We start from the raw sequence: 15816 nt of genomic DNA on the forward strand, positions 1-15816 counted from the left end.
CAACCCAAAGCTCCTGCCAGACACGATTACAGAGCGGTGTACTCACGGGTCAGGAACACAGGACGGCTCCCACGCAGGCTTCCGGCGTTTCTCCTCCACACGTGTCCATCCAACACCCCCCCCCCCCCCCCCCCGCCCCCAACACCCCCGATTCTCAGTGTCCCGTTCCTGTAGAGGCACGTCGAACAGTTTTAAACACCCCTTTACTCTCTCTGTTTGGGACACGGGGCGGGGGGGGAATCTCCAACACAGTCCTTTACGCTTGCTGCTGTACCAAGTAAAGCTGTGTCAGCTTGCAGATGCACCTCGTTACCCCCGGTTAATAAGTCACCCGCTCGTGTCGCCAGGCAACCACTGACTGGAGGTCTCAGCTCCCAGCCAGGCCAGCACCTGTGTCCCCTCTCTTAATCCTTCCCCCATCAGGACACCTCAGCCCCTCTCTTGTCCAATCTCAGTTTGTCTCCCTTCCACCCCCAAGCCCTCTCCACGCCACCCGTCGCAAGAAATAGGAACAGGAGGCGGCCCCGTAGAACCCTTGAGCCTGCTCCACCACGCGATGAGACGTGGGGAAGGATGTTTCCTCTTGTGGGCGGGGAGGGGGGGGGCACTGTTTTAAAATTAAGGGTCGCCCTTTTAGGACAGAGATGAGGAGAAATTCACTCTCTCAGAGGGTCGTGCGACTTTGGAACTCTCTGCCTCGGGAGGCAGGGTCATCGAATATTTTTGAGGCGGGAATAAATAGATACTTGTTAGGCAACGGAATCAAAGGTTATCAGGAAGGTAGATGGGAATGTGGGATTCGAAACGCAAATGAATGGCAGAACAGGCTCGAGGGGCCGAATGGCCTAATTCTGTTCCTATTTCAGATGTTCGTCAGACCATGGCTGGTCTGTGTCTCAACTCCATATTCGCTCCATATCACTCTATACCTTTCAATAAAATCGATCAATCTCAGGTTTAAAATTAACAATCGATCCAGCATCCGTTGCCGTTTGCGGAAGAGAGTTCCAAAACTTCCGCCACCCTCTCTCTCTGTGTGCCGACATTTCCCCGCACACCCCCCTTAATCCTTAACTCCCTAACCAATAGAAATAGTCTCCCTCTATCTACACTCCCTATTCCTCTTAATATCGCGTGAGTTCCGAAGCGTCACATGAAAGCAGCCCTCTTAGTTCTTAGTCATGAGAGTTGTGGGTTCAAGACCCCCCTTGGGAAACTTGGGCAGGCAAATCCGAGGGAGTGCTGCAGTGTTGTGGGTGCTGTCTCCCGGATGGGATGTTAAACTGAGGCCCTGGGACGGCAGATTTCCTTCCCTAAAGGGGCATTAGTGACCCAGATGGGGTTTTTACAACAATCGTCAATGGTTTCGTGGTCATCATCAGACTTTTAATTCCAAATCTTTATTGAATTCTGGGACTCACGGTGGGATTCGAACCCGGTTCCCCAGAGCAATACCCTGGGTCTCGGGATACGAGCCCAGTGACAATACCACCATGCCACCACCTCCCCCTGTGCGCAAGTCGGCGGCCGTGTTTCCCACATTACAGCTTTGCAGCACCTCACCCGGATCCCTCCGGATCCTGCCCCTGGGCACCTGCCGGCTTTCCGATTCCAGGAGGATCCAGTCGGAGCCCAATCCTGCCCGTGCTCCGAATCCACCAGCGAAACCTCGCTCCAGCTCTCATTGTCTGGCGGTGGCCGGGGGGGGTGGGGGGGTGACTCGGTTTAACCTCTCACCTGAAAGTGGCCACCTCCGACAGTGCATCGCTGCCCTGAGACCTGGATTTTATGCTCAAATCTCTGGACCCAGGAGCTCGTGGGAGAAGGGAATACCCCACAATCCCGGGTCACAGGAACTTCTCCAATTGCCGATTAGGCACAACCTGCCCGTTGATATGATCCAATGAGGCAATATCTGGACAGCTTTAAGTTTCTTCTGTTGCTGGGATATTCTGCCCCCTAAAGACACCCTACAGAATTCCACTGAAATTATGGGATGTATCTGCTCAGGTGCACTTTGCTCAACACCCTAATTCTGCTTTTATTTTGCCTGGATTGTGCATTAAGAGAGAGGATGACGGGTGCATCTGAGCATGTTCTATGTGCGTACTGTGAAACTGGTCAAAATTTGCCCCCAGTGAAGCACTTTTTTCTTTTGAAGTGTCGTTGCTATTGCAATGCAGGAAATGTGGCAGCCAGTTGTGTGCAGCAAGCTCCCACAAGCCACGATGTACCGGCCAGGTCATCTGTTTGGTGGAGAGGTTAAATATTCTCACCCCTTCCCCTTTAATCCACCTGTCAACAGACCCTGGAACCACAATGAATGGGCCTTCCCTTCTCCCCACCAAGCCTGAGGTTACCTCGCCAGGGACCCTCGTGATTCACACGGACTCATGCCCCGCCCCCCTCTCGTCAGCATTTAGAGAGAAGTGGCACTTAAAGGGATCCTTGCAGAACTGTTCAAACTGATGCTTAAAGGGACTCCCTCAGAAATGCTTAAGCTGACATTTAAAGGGCCCATCTCAGGAATGCTTAAATTGACACCTAATGGGACATCTGCCCATGTTTCTGCTGGTGGGGGAGGGGAGGGCAGGATTGTGATCATGACCCAAGACAGTGCTCCCTGGTTTGGTCTCCCCAAGAAACCCAGCTAATGCCCATTCCCCTTTAAAGCACTTGCTAGTTGGGATAAATCTTTGGAGATGTTTAAGTCACGCTCAGGGATTGGAGAGAATCAGGAGAAAAAAAATATGCGCAGACACACACACGCATTCACACACACACATGCACTCACACGCACACGCACTCACACTCACACAAGCACACACACGCACTCACACACACGCACTCACACACGCACGCACTAACACACACACGCACTCACGCACACACACACACACGCACACGCACACACTCACTCACACACACACGCACTCACACGCACTCACGCACTCACACACACGCACTCACACACACGCACGCACTGACACGCACACACACACACACATGCACACACACATACAGACACACAGACACACACACACACACACACACACACACATGCACAGAAACACTTCTGTGGATATTATAAGAGAAACAACAGCTGTAGAAATAAGCTATTGCCTTCAGAATAATCTGTCACTCACCTCTTGGTTCCTCCTCATTCCCGGCAATTGTGAACTGAGTTTCGGGAAAGAGAATGGGATGTAAGGGGGTCCTCTCGAGCTCCCTGCTCCTGTCTCGATCATTCAGAGGGCTGTGTTCTCCTGTCCTGTTTTCCCATCCTGTCCACCTGTGACCTAATGAAGTTAATCAGCCATTAGCAACACTCACTGACTCTTTCCCTCTCACACACGTTTTCTGGTGTACGACTGCACGCTCTGAACGGCTGAGCATCTCAGTCCTCTTTTTAATTAAAAAGGGCGTTGTTTATAAAATCTTGTATCTGACAAAAAAAGTAGAGACTCTGGGGTTGTTCTGCTTGGAGCAAAGGAGATTGAGGGGAGGTTTGGTAGAGGTATGACAGGCTTAGATAAGGTAGACAAAGAAAAGCTGTTCCCATTGGAGCACCCTCCTCCGTTTTGGCTGCCCCCAGAAGTTTGTCACCATTCTCCGCCTGCTCCACAATGACAGGCAAGCCGTGATCCTGTCCAATGGATCTACCACAGACCCAATCCACACTCGGACCGGGGTCAAGCGAGGCACCGACGCTCTTCTCAATCTTCCTTGTCGCAATGCCCCACCTCACCCTCAGCAAGCTCCCCGCTGGACTGGAGCTAAACTACAGAACAAGCGGGAACCTGTTCAACCTCCGCCGCCTGCAGGCCAAATCCAAGTTCGTCCCATCCTCTGTCATTGAACTACAGGATGCAGACGATGCTTGCGTCTGTGCACACTCAGAGGCCGAGCTCCAAGCCATCGTCAACATCTTCACCGAGGCGTACGACAGCGTGGGCCTTACACTAAACGCTCGTAAGACAACAGTCCTCTACCAACCTGCCCCCTCCACAGCGCACTGGCCCTCAGCCTCCAACAACATGGACCACTTTCCATACCTTGGGAGCCGACTGTCAACAAGGGCAGACGTCGACGACTAGGTTCAACACTGTCTTCAGTTTGCGAGCGCAGCCTTCAGCCACCTGAGGAAGAGCGTGTTTGAAGACCAGGACCTCAAACCCAGCATCAAGCTCATGGTTTACAGAGCAGTAGTGATACCCGCCCTCCTATGTGGCTCAGCGACGTGGACTATGCACAACAAGCACCTCAAAACTCTGGAGAAATCCCACCACCTCTGCAAGATCCTGCAAATCCATTGGCAGGATAGGCACCAACGTTAGTGTTCTCACTCAGGCCAACATCCCCAGCATCGCAGCATTGACCAAGCTCCATCAGCTCTGCTGGGCGGGCCACACTGACCTCATGCCTGACGCGAGACTCCCGAAACAAGCGCTCTGCTCAGAGCTTCAACACGGAAAGCGAGTCCCAGGAGGGCAGGGGAAACACTTCAAGGACCTCCTTAAAAGCCTCCTCGAGAAGCTGCAACATCCCTGCCATCGTCTGGGAATTCCTGACCCAAGACCGCCCGAAGTGGAGGGAAAGCATCCCGGGAAGGAGCTGAACTCCTCGAGTCCCATCGCCGAGGGCTAGCTGAAGCCAAGTGAAAGGAGCATGTGCCAACTCGGGTACTCCACCCACCTGTCCCCCTACCACCGTCTGCCCCCCAACCTGTGACAGAGACTGTAGGTCGCGCATTGGACTCTTCAGTCACCTGAGAACTCATTTTTAGTGTGAAAGCAAGTCACCCTCGACCCCCAGGGACTGCCTAAGAAGAAGTAGTTCCCATTGGCTGATGGGACGGGCACTAGGGGGACACTAGGTTTAACGTTTTGGGCAAGAGATGCAGGGGGGGAATATGAGGAAGATTTTTTTTTAAGCAGTGAGCGGTACTCACTGCCCACAAGGGGGGGTGGAAGTGGAGACGATGAGTGATTTCAAAAGGAAATTGGATGGAGAGTTGAAGGAAATAATCTTGCAGGGATACAAGGATAGAGCGGGGCAAATGGGACTGACTGGATTTCTCTACAGAGGGCTGACATGGACCCGCTGGGCTGAATGGCTTTCTTCTGTGCTGTAATGAAGCTGTGATGTAAGGAACAGACCCAAAAACCTCTTCCCATTTCTTAACCTTTACGACATTGATCAGGTGCACAGCACAACCTTCCTGTGACACCTGAACTCTCAGCCCCAAAAGGATGGGGCGGGGTCAACTGAAGCTTTCAAGACCAACATAAACGGATTATTGTTGGGTAAAGGGTCTTTAGGAATAGGGAACCAAGTTATGTAAGTGTAGTTCAGATACAGATCGGCCGTGATCTCAATGACTGAATGGTTCGAGGGGCTGAATGGCCTCCTCCTGTTCAGATGCACCAATGATTGTCACAGTAAAGGATCTGATGCTCTCCTCCCCTCAGTCCTTTTTCTCTCTCTCTCTCATTTTGGCTCATGTGGACTCTGGGCCTTCTGTCATGGGCTGCTTGGCTGTTGGATTGCCAACTCTGGTTGGATGTCCTCTTGGAGTGTTCATCATATGAACCCCTGCAACCCCCAACCAGTTGAACAGCCTTTTAAATCCCCATTTGCTAGATTTCTAATAAATGACTAATCAACAGATGTGTTCAATTAGATGAAAACAAAATACATTTATTTTCCCCTCCCTGGTTTTTGCTCCCAGGAGAGGCTTAGAGTTTATTCTCCAATTCCTGGAGACTCCTGGAGGGTTGGCAACTCTATTTTGTGGTGGGGAGAGCTGGGAGTTGGGATTGATCCCTATCCCCTCCCTGCTTCTGCGTGTCCCGCAGCGCAATGCCAACCAGGTAAAAGCAGGGCTGACTGATCGATGGAACATTTAGTCTATGGGTGATTTCCTCATCCACTGTCTCTCTGAGTGAGAGAGAGAGAGAGAGAGTGGGGGGAGCAGGCAGAGACAGACAGAAAGAGTGGAAGAGAGAGATAAACTGGACAGAGAGAGACAGAGAAAAATTCAGAGAGAGCGAGAGACAGGGAGTGAAAGACAGAGAGAGTAAGAGACAGAGACAAACAAGGACAGAGAGAGACAGACAGAGAGACAGACAGACAGACAGAAAGAGAGACAGACAGAGACAGGCAGTAAGAGAGACAGGCAGAGAGATAGAGAAATTGAAAGAGAGAGGTACAGTGAGAGACAGCCAGAGAGAGAAAGAGGGATAGAGACACACAGACATTAGAGACAAAGCAAGAGGCAGTTGAGAGAGAGATTGTGATAGAAGGAGAGACAAAGAGAGAGAGAGAGAGAGACAGAGAGACGCAGAGTGAGAGAGAGAGAGAGAGACAGATAGACAGGGACTGAGAGAGCCCATGTCAGCAGAATGAGTGTTGGGTTCAAAGAGCTTGATGAAATGATGGTCATTTGAGAAGATTAAACATGTAAACAACAGCTTTCTGTTCAAACAGAAACAGTGAGTAACCCAGGCACTTACCCATGTCAACAGAAAGTCTGTACCTCCAGTCTCTCAATGGTTCAGTCAGCCAGGTGTCTGTGTATCTATGGGCTGGGAAGGACCTAAGAAATGGGACCTCAAAGGGAGTGATCCAATCTGTCCAAGTGATCCCAGCCTAGAAGAGAGGCAAAGCAATCGGCTAAGAGTCCCTTCTCCGGTTGGCTATCCGCTGGATAGGTAGATTTTTGTTGGGTAAGGATATTAAAGATTATACAACGAAGGCAGATAGAGATAGAGTTAAGAGCCTACATAAAACCACTGCAACTTCAAATCAAAGTTCTGGGGCATAAACCACCCTTTGAGTGTGTTCTAGAGATAACAACAACAACTTGAATTTATAAAGCACCTTTAACAGAGTAAAAGGTCCCAAGATGCTTCACAGGAGCGATTATCAAACAAAATTTGACACTGAGCCACATAAAGGGACATTAGGGCAGATCACCTAAAGCTTTGTCAGAGGTTTTAAAGATTGTCTTAAAGGAGGAGAGAGAGGTGGAGAGGTTTAGCGAGGGGATTGTGGATGAGCTGAGGTTTATGGAATTTGAGATGAGGCCAGTCATGAGGGCATTAGAATAGTTGAGTGTGGGATCAACAAAAGTCTAGACAAGGGTAGAGTCAGGCAGAGTTAGGGTGGTGGTCTTGGTGATCATAGAATGGTACAGCAGAGAAGGGGGCTGTCTCTTTGAAAGAGCTATCCAATTAGTCCCACTCCCCTGCTCTATCCCCTTAACTCTGCAAAATTATCCAATTCCCCTTTCAAAAGCTCCTATTGAATCTGCTTCCACCACCCTTTCAGGCAGCGCCTTCCAGATCACAACAACTCACTGCGTAAAATAAATCTCTACATTTCCCCCTCTGGTTCTTTCACCAATTAGCTTCAATCTGTGTCCCTCTGGTTACTGACCCTCCTGCAACTGGGAGCAGTTTCTCCTTATTTACTCTATCAAAACCTTTCATGATTTTAAATGTCTCTATTAAACTTCCCCTTTCCCTGATCCGCTCTAAGGAAAGCAATCCTAGCTTCTCCAGTCTCTCCGTCTAACTGAAGTTCCTCATCCCTGGAACCATTCCAATAAATCTCCTGTCACACCCTCTCCACCCTGACATCCCTCCTAATGTGCAGTGCCCAGAATCCGACACAATAATAAGTCTGGGACCAACAGAAAGGATATCTGATCAGAAGTTCAACTTAGGGTCAAATATGACGTCAAGGTTTTGAACAGCCTGGTTCAGACAGCGGCCAGGGAGAAAGATGGAGTCGGTGGCTCAGAAACAGAATGACTGAGGACTTTAGTCTTCCCAATGTTTATTGAGGAGTAATTCCTGCTCAAAGTAACAAAACAAAAGCAGTGGAGAGGTTGCGAGGGATGCTCGTGAAGTATATCCGTGTGTCGCCAGTGTACATATGGAAGCTTACATTTTACTTCTGGGTGATGTCACTGAGGTGCAGCATGTAGATGAGAAACAAGAGAGGGCCAAAGACAGATGTCAGCATGTTAGTCGACCTTTGAAAAATCCCAACAAAAAAAGAGTTGGCTTAAAGGCCGAGTATGAAAGTGAACGGCCAGAGTGGCTGTGGGTGTGGGTGATCGCCGTTTTGAAATGTGATCGGTGTCGCTGCAAAGAGTGGACCTGTCTTAAGTTCCTGCACAGCTTCATGACATGGCTTTTATCACCTGCTTGATCCCATACGCCCAGTTATAAGGTATCGGTTAAGTAAAACATGGCATCTGTGGGGGTGTAAAATGAAGGCTGACAACTAATGTGAGTACAGCAAGTTGTGGCTGAAAAGTGCGGTGGAGCGGGGTTGACTTATACACCGAGTATATGCAAAAACATGATTGTTTTGGGGGCTGGAAAGATGGGGTGGTCTTATATGCCGGGTGGATGTATACGCTGTGATTTAGGGTAAATCCTAGCCGGGGCACTAGACGAAATGATGCAGGAGTGAGGAGGGAGCTGGATTCAGTTTTCCAATGTGGGATCGGCCACAGCCTGTACCCTTTACCTTTCGATAAGAAAAATCACGTGTGGTACAGATGATGCTTAATGGAGCTGATTGTGAAAACAGCTGGTCTTTGACTGCTTGCTCAACACATTTTGATCCCGAAATGTTTGTTCGGGAAGGGAAAACAGGATGAGGGGACTGCTAGCTTGAGAGATAATTGTTCAGAGGAGGACAAATTATAGAGAGCACCTAACGGTTAATTGAAGCCATTAAGAGTATCTGTCAACAGAAAAAAGAACAACATTTGCCAATTCCCCTCTGCAAGTCAGGGCAGTGGTAGCTAATGAGTACATTAAAGTGGAAAAAAAACGTTGAAAGAGTGAAAGGGTCAACGAGTGCCAGCACCAAAAAAAGCCTTCCTTCACCTCCAGCATCATTCGTCCCCCACAGCTGCCTCAGCTCACCTGCTGCTGAAACCCTCATCCAAGTCCTTGTTACCTCCAGACTTGACTATTCCAAAACCCTCCTGGTTGATCTCCCAGTTTCCGCCCTCCATAAACTTGAGCTCATCCAAAACTCTGCTGCCCCCGTGTCCTGACTCACACCAAATCCAGTTCCTCTATGCTCGCTGACCAACTACTGGCACCCAGCTAAGCAAAGCCTCGATTTCAAAATTCTCATCTGTGTGCTCAAATCCCTCCACGGCCTTATTGTAACCACCTCCAGCTCCACAGCCCCCCGAGATCTCTGTGATCCTCCAATTCTATCCTCCTGCACATCCCCTGATTTCTATCACTGCACAATGGGCAGTTGTGCCTTCAGCTGCCTGGGCCCTGTTCTCTCAACATCTCCCTCCTCCGTTAGGATGCGCCTTAAAACCTACCTTTTTGGCCGAGCTTTTGGTCACCTGTCCTTCATATCTCCTTAAGTAGCTCAGTGTCTAATTATAATTTAAAGGCAAAATACTGTGGATGCTGCAAATCTGAAACAAAAACAAAAAAATGCCGGAAAACTCAGCAGGTCTGACAGCATCTGTGCAGAGAAAGGCAGAGTTAACGTTTCGAGTCCGTACATCAGTGTCTAATTATGTCTGATAACACTCCAGGGTATTGCCTTGGGATGTTTTACTGCATTATGGGTGCTATATAAATGCAAGTTGTTGTTGTACAGTTCTCTATGGGGGAGTGTGTCACAGTTGATGTTGCCTCTTCTCTTTATAATTCACTCATGGAAAGAAGGGCTGTCTTTTAAACTCAGACCATCCACACAGGAGTGGGTCAAAGCAGGTCAAGGAAGCCCGCTTGATCGGCACCCCATCCACTACCTTAAACATTTATTCCCTCCACCACTGACGCACCGTGGGAACAGCATGTACCATCTACAAGATGCACTGCAACAACTCACCAAGGCTCCTTTGACAAGCGCCTTCCAAACCCACAACTGTTGTATAGGCCTTTTAAGGGATAGCAGCATGACATCACTAGAAGGGAAGTATGTCATGTGATCCCACTCTCACCTTGTCTCTGAGCAGAACACAGCACACAGCTCTGTGACCTCTAACATCTAGAAAGACTAGGGATGCAGATGCGTGGGAACAGTATCCCCTGTAAGTTCCCCTCCAAGCTACACACTATCCTGACTTAGCTATATCTGCTGTTCCTTCACTGTCACTGGGTCAAAATTCTGGACTCCTTCCCTAACAGCCCTGTGGGTATACTTACACTACATGGACTGCAGAAGTTCAAGGCAGCGGCTCACCACCACTTTGACATGGGGCAATTAGGCAAGGGCAATAAATGCTGGCCTGGCCAGTGATCCACATCCCATTTTGAAAAACTGTCCCTTGCAGTCTGCTTTGAGAGAGCAAAAGGTGAAAGAGTAAACAGACAAACTTTTATATAGCATCTTCGTCCATTCTTTACAGCCAATGATGCACCTCTGAAGTCCAGTTACTGTTGTGGTGCAGGCAATCTGTGCACTGCTTAATCCCACAAATTGCTAACGCTCAAAAAGCCAGTTAATCTGCTTTTGATACTGTTGATTGAGGGAGGAATATTGTCCAGGATGGGGTGGAGGGAAAGAAAACACCTATGCATTTTCCAAAGCGGCATGGGATCTTTTAAATCTACCTGAGAGGGCAGATTGAAGCCTCAGTTTCATCCAAAAGACAGCGCCTCCGACAGTGCAGCACTCCCCGAGTACATGCTATTCTGGGAGGGTTGGCATGGATCATGTGCTTACATTTCTGACTGGCACTAGGACATTCTGACTGAGAGAGAGAGAGAGAGCTGCCCACTGAGATACTGCCGACAGTGTAGCTTTTAAAAAGGCGCAAAAACAAAAGCATATTTTTCAGTTTTATGAACCTTTATTTTCATACTGAACATTGTTTTTCCATTTCAGCAACACCTGGTGGTAACAGTTAATGTGAGGAAAGCAGCAATTTAAAAAAATATATATTTAAATATAAAAAAAGTCATAAAAGGATTAACGAGAATACTGATTGACCAGTGACACTGGGTACCTGTTGGCACAGGCCTGTCTATAGTTGCCTGTAGGGTATATTACGGCCTCCACAATTAGGCTCAAGGCTCCAGCCAGTCTGTCTGGGGCCGTGTGGGGCAGTGGGAGGACCACTGATGGAGCTGGGAGGTTGTTGGATCAGACACCAGAACAAGGTGGTGGGGACTGGGATACAACTGCCACCTTCAAGTTGGACATATTCCTGGAAACGTCCACCCCCCACAGGACCCTCCCACGTTTCTGAATCCCAGTCAATATCTCCTACATTTCCAATACTTCTATAACCCATAAAAGTGCTGAAACAATACGGCTCGGTGAATATTTAGTTTGCAGTAGCCACGAGATGAACTCTCAATTCTGGGAATTTCCAGGCCAATTCTGGAGGGTTGGCAACCCAATGGGTGTAGGGATGGGGGGAGAGGGCGAATGGGGAGGATAGTTATTCTGAATCTCTAGTCTATGATGTGGACCTGGATTCAGGGCAGGGAAGGGGCATAAACTTGGCTCAAGTTCCAGAGGTTGACAGGTGGTCCGTTCGAAGGGTTTGAAAAGCTTTAAGAGAACTCAACAGGTTAAAGGAGGAGAAACGATTTCCTCCCGTGTGTTCGGCCCAGACTCTTCTCTGCTTAATCTCGCTGGCTGGTCAACACAGACACGTATCTGCAGCATATTTAATGCAACCTGGAGTGATGTACCATAAGTTAGCCTCGAGTAAACACAAACCAGAGGGACTGAACTAGGCTGGGACTCTTTAATCTAGAAAAGACTGAGGCTGGGTAGACATAGAGAGGATATTTTAACTTGCAAAGAAGATCAGAACTAAGGGCCGTCAACATAAGATAGTCACTAAACAATTCAACAGGGAATTCAGGAGAAACTCCTTTACAGGGCAAATGGTGGCGTAGTGATAATGTACTGGCCCAGTCATCCAGAGGCCCAGGATAATGCTCTGGTGTTGTGGGTTCAAATCCCACCACCAGATGGTGGAATTTAAATTCAGTTAATAGAAATCTGGAATTGAAAGCTAGTCTCAGTAATAGTCACATTGAAACTATCAAAAAAAGACATCTGGTTCATTAACATCCTTCAGGGATAGAAATCTGCCATCCTTACCTGGTCTGACCTACATGACTCCAGACCCACAGTAATGTGCTTGACTCTTAATTGCCCTTTGAAATGGCTCCAGTTCAGGGCAACAGAATGTGGAACTCACTACCACAGGAAGTGGTTGATGTGAACAATATTGAAACATTTAAAGGGGAAGCTGGATAAACACATGAAGGGAGAAAGGAATAGAAGAACATGCTGAGGGGGTGGGTGGAGGCTTGTGTGGAGCATAAACACCAGCATGGACCAGTTGGGCTGAATGGCCTGTTTCTGAGCTCTGCAGTCTGTATATTGGAACTTCCAGATTAAGTACTAGAATTCTAAAACAATGGAGCTTTGGTCATCAGGGGTGTGGTGAGTGGTGGACCACTTTGGCTACCACCACCAGCCCCTGTTCTAACCAAGTGGACACAAAAGCCCTTCAAACATGGATCAGAGGCACCTTAGCACAGGCGTCCAATTCCACTTCTGCAAAACAGACAGATAGAAAACAGACTTAAATGGACCCTACCCACCCTCACCCCGGTGCTCGCTGACCTACACTGGCTCCAGATCTGGCAACGCCACCATTTTAAATTCTTGTCCTAGTTTTCAAATTCCTTCATATGTCTAAGGACATAATCTTGCCCTTCCCCATTTCTGCAAACTCCTACGACCCGCCGAGATCTCTGCACTCTTCCAATTCCGGCCTCTTGGACATCCCCAATTTCTATCGCTCCACCAGTGGTGGCCGTGCCTTCAGCTGCCTGGGCCCTAAGCTCTGGAATTCCCTCCCCATCTCTCTCTCACTCGCGCTCTCCTCCTTTAAGATGCTTTTGATCAGCTATCCTAATGTTTCATTATGTGGCTCAGTGTCAAACTTCCCTGGGAAGCATTGGGACTGTTTGACAATGTTAAGGGCACTATATAAACGCAAGCTGTTGTTCTTCCAGGGATTTCCTGGATCGTGGCTCATTTTACAAGTCGAGACCCCCTCCCCTCTTTCATGAACTCAGTTTATCTCAGGACGAGCGGGCACCCCACCTTTATCATAGAAAAGAAAGACTGTGCATTCATGTATGGCCTCTCACATCCTCACGAAGCTCTAATGCAGCAGCCAATTTGTGCACAGCAAGATCCCACAATCAGCAATGTGATAATCACCAGATACTCTGGGTTTTTTTTTGGTGATGTTGGGTTGAGGGATAAATATTGTCCTTGGGGGAAGGACATGCCCCTGGTCTTCTTTGACATAGCGGTCATAGGATCTTTTAGGCCCACCCGAGGGGGCAGACGGAACCTCGGTTTAACGTCTCACCCCCAAAGGTGGCGCCTCCAACGCTGCGGCACTCGCCCTAGTGCTGGCAGTGGGAGAGTGTCAGCCTGGAATTAGTTGCTGGGTAAGGCAGATTAAGGGCTACAGAACAAAAGGGTGGCAGATGGAGTGAAGATCAGATCAGCCACGATCTCACTAGATGGCGGTGGGGACAGACCAGAAGGGCCGAATGGAGTCCTCCTCCTCTTGTGTTTCCCGCAGGCCTCCAACACTGAAGCAGATGTTTGGATCGGACGTACGTCTGAAGGTGCAACGTTCTCTTCCTCGTGAAACCAGGGCTTTGAGACTTGACTGGAATCCGATCCCGGAACCGGAGATATCCCCCTCAGGTGCAAAATCCGCAAAAAAAAAAAATCACAAGAAAAGATCCCTATCACGTAAACCTCTTCATTTTTGTTATTCTTTGGTTGAACTATGCAGAACCTGAGAGAGAAAAATAAGAACAAATCCATTCAGGTCCACTCTTCCACAATGGCTGGCGAGTTTACACAGAGAATGGCGGAATCATTTAACTAAAGAGCTTGCATTTGTATAGTGCCTTTCACCACCTCAAGGACACCCCAAAGCACTTTACTGCCAATGAAGTATCTTTGAATATAGGAAATGCGGCAGCCAAATTTCACACAGCAAATTCCCACCCACAGCGAGGTAATACTGACCCAGATCACCCGATTATTGTGCCGTTGGTTGAGGGATAAATATTGGCCTGGACACCGGAGAGAACACCCCCTTCCAATTGTAGCCATGGGATCCTTTACATCCACCCGAGAGGGCAGACGGGGTCCTCCGGTTTAACGCCTCATCCGAAACCCTGCATCTCCTGGCGGTGCGGAGCTCCCTCGGTACTGGCACTGGAATCGTCAGCCTGGATTTTGTGCTCAATTCTCTGGAGTGGGACTCGAACCCACCACCTTCTGACTCAGAGGCGAGAGTGCTACCCACACAGAATCACAGCTGACACCTCCATCATGGGTGAGGGCCAGAGAAGGCACTTATGATAACAACTTGCATTTATATAGCGCCTTTAATGTGATTAAATGAAAAAAAAAAGCCCAAGGTGCTTCGCAGGAGGGTTATCAAAGCAAAGATTTGCCACCGAGCCACACAAAGAGATATTAGAGACAGGTGACCAAAAGCTTGATCAAAGGGGTAGGTTTTAAGGAGCGTCTTAAAGGAGGAGAGGGATGTGGAGAGGTTTAGGGAGGGAATTCCAAAGCTCAGGGGCCAGGCAGCTGAAGGCACAGCCACCAACGATGGAGGGATGGAGATCAGGGATGCTCAAGAGGCCAGAATTGGAGGAGTAATAGAAACATAGGACTTGGGAGCAGGAGTAGGCCATTTGGCCCCTTGAGCCTGCTCTGCCATCCTAAAAAAGATCACGGCTGACCTGGTTGTGGTCTCAACTATACTTTCCTGTCTGCCCCCTATAGTCCGACTCCCTATCAAAAATCTGTCTAACTCAGCCTTGAATAAATTCAATGATCCAGCCTCCACTGCTCTCTGAGGGAGAGAATTCCACATATTAATGACCCTCAGAGAGAAAAAAAAATCATCTCCATCTTAAACTGGAGATCTCTTGTTCTTAAACCGTGTTCCCTAGTTCTAGTCACTCCCACAAGTGGAAACATCCTCCCGGTATTTACCCTAGCAAATCCCCTCAGGGTCTTAGATGTTTCAGTAAGATCATCTCTCATTCTACTAAACTCCAACAGATATAGGCCCAACCAGCTCAACCTTTTTGATAAGATAAACCCCTCATCCCAGGAATGAGTCCAGTGAACCTTCTCTGAACTGCTTCTCACACAATTAAATCCTCTCTCAAATAAGGAGACCAAAACTGTACTCCAGATGTGGTCTCGCCAAGGCCCTGTACAGTAAAACTTCCCTACTTATACATTCCATTCCCCTTACAACAAATGCCAACATTCCATTTGTCTTCCTAATCACTTGCTGTACCTGCAAACTTACTTTTTGTACCAGGACAGCCAGATCCCTCTGTACCACCAAGTTCTCCAATCACTCTCCATTTAAATAGTATACTGCTTTTCCATTCTTCCTGCCAAAAGGAGTGCAGAGATCTCGGAGGGTTGTAGGGCTGGAGGAGGTTAGAGATAGGGAGGGGGTGCAAGGCCATGGCAATGATTTGAAAACTAAGATGGGAATTTTAAAATGGAGATGTTGTCGGATCAGGGACCGATGTAGGTCAGCGAGCACAGGGGAAGTGATGAGCGAACGGGACTTTGAGAGTTAGGATACGATAGCCATTTTATTATATTAAAACGCCAGGAGTCTCAAAGCTGTTTGGCCAATTGTGGCAGCCATTTTGCCCGGGAACATAATAGAAAAAGCAATGAGATGAAAGAGCGGAGAATCTGCTTTCAGGCATG

At 48.5% G+C, this 15816-nt stretch overlaps 1 protein-coding gene across 3 annotated transcripts in view; it reads right to left on the bottom strand.

The window, feature by feature from the left end:
* Nucleotides 1-3264: 3264 nt before the first annotated feature.
* LOC121272179 (schwannomin-interacting protein 1-like) overlaps nt 3265-15816 on the bottom strand; it is a 30332-nt gene continuing 17780 nt past the window's right edge. For 2 of the 3 annotated variants that reach the window (XM_041178685.1, XM_041178683.1), the window contains exon 8: nt 12275-13852. The gene's annotated coding sequence lies outside the window, so the exon portion shown is untranslated. Of the gene's footprint in view, nt 3300-12274; nt 13853-15816 lie in introns of those variants that run through there. The other variant, XM_041178684.1, reaches the window with a different exon arrangement.

Source organism: Carcharodon carcharias, chromosome 33 (genome assembly GCF_017639515.1).
Source record: "Carcharodon carcharias isolate sCarCar2 chromosome 33, sCarCar2.pri, whole genome shotgun sequence".
In the NCBI taxonomy this organism is placed as follows: Eukaryota; Metazoa; Chordata; class Chondrichthyes; order Lamniformes; family Lamnidae; genus Carcharodon; species Carcharodon carcharias.